Below are 5,473 nucleotides of genomic sequence, written 5' to 3' on the forward strand. Positions count from 1 at the left end.
AAAAATGGAAAACACTTAGAAAAATGTGCAACACTTGAAAAAATGCGGCACAGTTGGTAAAAGGAAGAAATCTTGGAAAAATGCGCCACACTTAGAAAAATGTGCCCACTTGGAAAAATGTACCACACTTGGAAAGCTACGCCACATTTAGAAAAATGCGCCAAGCTTGCAAAAAGGTGCCAAACTTGGAAAACTGAGTAACAATTCGAAAAATGTGCTAGACTTCCATAAATACGGCACAGTTGTTAATATGCGCAACCTTGGGAAAACTGGCCACACTTGGCAAAATGCGCTACACTTCGAAAAAGGCGCCACATTTGGCAAAATACACCACACTTGTAAAAATGCGCCACACTTGGAAAAATGCGCCAGACTTGCAAAAATGCGCCGCACTTTGAAAAATGTGCCACAGTTGCAAAAATGTGCCAAACTTAAAAAATTGGGTAGCAGTTGGAAAAATGTGCTACACTTGAAAAAATGCGGCACACTTGGTAAAAAGCGTTAACCTTGGAACAATGCGCCACACTTGGCAAAATGCGCCTTACTTGGGAAAACGCGCCACACTTGAAAAACTGCGCCACACGTAGAAAAATGCGCCACACGTAGAAAAATTGTGTCACACTTGGAAAACTGGGCAACACTTGAAAAAATGCGGCACAGTTAGTAAAATGCGGCAACCTTGAAAAAATGGGCCAGACTTAGAAAAATGTGCGACAGTTGGGAAAATGCGCCACACTAGGATAACTTCGCCAGACTTACAAAAATAAGCCACACAAAAAAATGCGCCACACTTGAAAAATGTGCCACACTTGCAAAGCTGCGCCAAACTAGGAAAACTTCGCAACACTTAGAAAAATGCGTCACACTTAAAAAAATGGCGCCACACTTAGAAAAATGTGCCATAGTTGGAAAAATGCGCCACACTAGGAAAACTTCGCTACACTTAGAAAAATGCGCCACGCTTGAAAAAATGCGCCAAACTTGGAAAAATGCGCCACACTTAAAAAATTGTGCCACAGTTGGAAACATGCGCCACACAGGGAAAAGTTCGCCACACTTAGAGATATGCGCCACACTTGTAAAAAATATGCGGCACACTTAAAAAATGCGTTAGACTTGAAAAAAGCACAACACTTGCTAAAAAGGCGGCAGAGTTGGTAAAATGCCCCTCAATTGGAAAAATGCCTAACCTTTGGCAAAATGCACCACACTTGAAAAATGCGCCAGACATAGAAAAATGGGCCACACTCAGGAAAGTGCGCCACACTTAAAAAAAGTAGCCTTGGAAAAATGCGCCACACTTAAAAAAATGCGCCACACTTGCAAAACTGCGCCACACTTAGAAAAATGCGCCACATTTGCAAAAATCTGCCACACTCAAAAACCTGGGCGACACTTGAAAAAATGCGGCAGAGTTGGTGAAATGTAGCAACCTCGGAAATTGCGCCACACTTACAAAAATGTGCCACACATGGGTAAAACGCGCCACATCTGGAAAAAGGTGCCACACTTGTAAAAAAATGTCGGTAAAATGCGCGACACTTGGAAAAATGCTCAACGTTTTGCAAAATGCATAACACTTTAAAAAAATGCGTAACACTTAAAAAAATGTCGAGAAAAAGGTTGTTGTTATTCATCGTGGTAGATGTAATAATAAAGTGTATTATCGTTTGTCTCACGATGTAGTCACTTGAGATGTAGATCGCGACGTTTCCACTGCTTACTGCTAGTCTTCTTCAGGCGATAAGGTCGAATGATTGCACGGTATCATTTATATCACAAAGGTCGGCTGTGATTGGTGCATTTCGATCCTCCTATTGTTCCATTGTTCCGGCAAGCAGCTTTTCCCTCAGTGGTCCGCTGTTTTACCGTTCTCCTGTTGTTGTGTTTCTTGATCGTGGGTATCCATGCTTCAGGAATTTCAATTCCACTGTCCCTGTTGATGTTGTTAGGGTGAAGTCTTATGTGAATAGCTTCCTTGACCCTACGTGTGTACCAGTGAGGATCTGGATCAATAAACTTGACCTCATTCTAGATAGGATAGGGGCCGGTCTCGTGGGTGTATTCAGAAACGGCGGAGGTCTGGGTACGGGCGAGTCGTATATCCCTGTCGTGTTCTTTGATCCTCTCCTGCATAGATCTCCCTGTTTCCCCGATGTAGACTTTGCCGCACTCACAGGGAATCCTGTAGACAACACCATCTTGTTTAGCCGGGTTGACGGTGTCCTTTGGTCGCACTAAGTGTGACCCAAGTTTCGTGTCGGACTTAAAGACGGTGCGAATGCCTTGTTGTTCTAGGCAGCGGCGGAGAGACTCCGAAACTCCTTGGACATAAGGTAAAACGGCGGTGGATTTAAATTCCGCGACAGGCTCTCTTCTTGGAGTTGTTCGTGCCTTTGTGATCTTCTGTACAAAAGAGGAGGGATATCCGTTAGAAACAAGTACAATGACAGATGTTTCTTCTCTCCAGCGATTACTGATGGTTTGGTGACGAGACGCTTAGCCCGGTCGTACAGACACATCACAATACCGCGCTTTACTGACTGAGGGTGGCGTGAATCATACGCTAGGTACTGATCAGTATGTGTTGGTTTCTTGTAGACACTGGTGGTAAGGCGGCCATCAGGTTCTCTGTAAACTAACGTGTCGAGAAAGGCGATCTTGTTGTTGTTCTCGATCTCCATGGTGAAACGGATTGATGGTTGCTGACTGTTCAGGTGTTGCAGGAAGACATCAACTCTATCCCGATCCAGGATGGTGAAAGTATCATCTACGTAGCGTTTCCAGATCTTAGGCTTGCAAAGTGCGGACTCTAGACAACACTTAAAAAATTGCGTCACAGTTGGTAAAATGCGGCCACCTTAGCAAACTGCGCCACACTTGGAAAAAGGCGCCATATTTGGAAAAATGCACCACACTTGGAAAACTGCGCCACATTTAGAAAAGTGCGCCACACTTCCAAAAATGTGCCCCACTTGAAAAACTGGGCAACACTTATAAAAGATGCGGAACAGTTGGTAAAATGCGGCAACCTTGGAAAATTGCGCCACACTTAGAAAAATGTGCCACACTTGAAAAAATGCTCCACACTTATAAAAGATGCGGAACAGTTGGTAAAATGCGCCACAGTTGGAAAAATGCTTAACGTTTCACAAAATGCACCAAACTTGGAAAAATGCACCACACTTGGAAAATTACGCCAAACTTTAAAAAAATGCGCCACAGTTAGAAATATGCGCCAAACTTAGAAAAATGCGCCACACTTGCAATAATGTGCCACATTTGGAAAAATGGGCAACACTGAGAAAACTACGCCAGACTTAGAAAAATGCGCCACACTTGGAAAAATGTGTAAACACTTGGAAAAATGAGAAACACCTGGAAAAATGAGCAACACTTGGAAAAATATGCAACACTTGAAAATATACGGCACAGTTAAAAAAATTGCGCCAAACTTGGAAAAATGCGCCACACTTGCAAAAATGTGCCACATTTGGAAAAATGAGCAACACTTGAAAAAATGTCCCACACTTGAAAAAATGCGGCACACTTGGAAAATTGCGCCAAACTTGGAAAAATGCGCCACATTTGAAAAAGTGTGCCACACTTGGAAAAATGAGCAACTCTTGGAAAAATGTGCCACACTTGAAAAAATGCGGCACAGTTGGAAAATTGCGCCAAGCTTGGAAAAATGCGCCACACTTGGTAAAATGTGCCACACTTGGAAAAATGCGGCAGACTTGGAAAAATGCGCCAGACTTGGGAAAATGCTCAACGTCTCGCAAAATGCATTAAACCTGGAAAACTGCGCCACACTTGTAAAAAATGCGGAACAGTTGGTAAAATGCGCCACACTTGGAAAAAAGCTTAACGTTTGACAAAATGCACCACACTTGCAAAATTACGCCAAACGTAAAAAAAATGCGCCACAGTTAGAAATATGCGCCAAACTTAGAAACATGCGCCACACTTGCAATAATGTGCCACATTTGGAAAAATGGGCAACACTGGAAAAACTAAGCCAGACTCAGAAAAATGCGCCACACTTGGAAAAATGAGCAACACTTGGAAAAATGTGCCACACTTGAAAAAATACGGCAGAGTTAAAAAAATTCCGCGAAACTTGAAAAACTGTGCCACACTTGGAAAAATGTGCCACGCTTGAAAAAATGAACAACACTTGGAAAAATATGCCACAACTGAAAAAATGCGGCACAGTTGGAAAATTGCGCCCAACTTAAAAAAATTCGCCACACTTGGAAAAATGTGCCACACTTGGAAAAATGAGCAACTGTTGGAAAAATGTGCCACACTTGAAAAAATGCGGCACAGTTGGAAAAATGCGCTAAACTTGAAAAAATGCGCCACACTTGAAAAAATGAGCAACACTTGGAAAAATGTGCCACACTTGCAAAAATGCGGCACAGTTGGTAAGACGAAGCAACTTTGGAAAAATGCGCCACACTTGGAAAACTTTGCCACACACTTGAAAAAATGTGGCACAGTTGGAAAATTGCGCAAAACTTGGAGAAATGCGCCACACTTGGAAAAATGTGCCACACTTGAGAAAATGCGGCATAGTTGGAAAAATGCTCAACGTTTGGCAAAATGCACCACACTTGGAAAATTACGCCAAAGTTAAAAAAACGCGCCACAGTTAGAAATATGCCCCAAACTTGGAAACATGCTCCACACTTGCAATAATGTGCCACATTTGGAAAAATGGGCAACACTGCGAAAACTAAGCCAGACTCAGAAAAATACGCCACACTTAGAAAAGGGTGTCACACTTGGAAAATTGAGCAACACTTGGAAAAATGTGCCACACTTAGAACATTGTGCCACAGTTGGAAAAATGCGCCACACTTTGAAAACTGCGCCTGGCTAAGAAAAATGTACCACACTAGGAAAAATGGGCAACACTTGGAAAAATGTGCCACACTTGAAAAAATGCGGCCCAGTTGGAAAATTATGCCAAACTTGGAAAAATGAGCCACACTTCGAAAAAAAGTTGCCTCACTTCAAAAAATGAGCAACACTTGGAAAAATGTGCCACACTTGAAAAAATGCGAAACAGTTGAAAAAATGCGCCACACTTGGAAAAATGCTTAACGTTTGGCAAAATGCATTACACTTGGAAAAATGCGTGACACTTGGGAAATTGGGCCAAACTTGGAAAAATGCGCCACACTTTAAAATAATGCTCCAGACTTAGAAAAATATTAAACACTTGCAATAATGTACCACATATGTAAAAGTGGGCACCACTTGGGAAAATATACCACACTTCAAAAAATGCGGCACAGTTGGTAAAATGAAGCAACCTTGGGAAATTGTGCCACACGTAGAAAATTGTGCCCACTTAAAAAAATCCATTACATCTTAAAAAATTCGATACACTTAGAAAATGCGCCACACTTACAAAAGTGTGCCAGACTTGAAAAATTGCATAACACTTGGAAAAATGTGCTAC

The sequence above is a fragment of the Orbicella franksi genome, unplaced genomic scaffold (assembly GCF_964199315.1).
Source record: "Orbicella franksi unplaced genomic scaffold, jaOrbFran1.1 SCAFFOLD_184, whole genome shotgun sequence".
Taxonomy (NCBI): domain Eukaryota; kingdom Metazoa; phylum Cnidaria; class Anthozoa; order Scleractinia; family Merulinidae; genus Orbicella; species Orbicella franksi.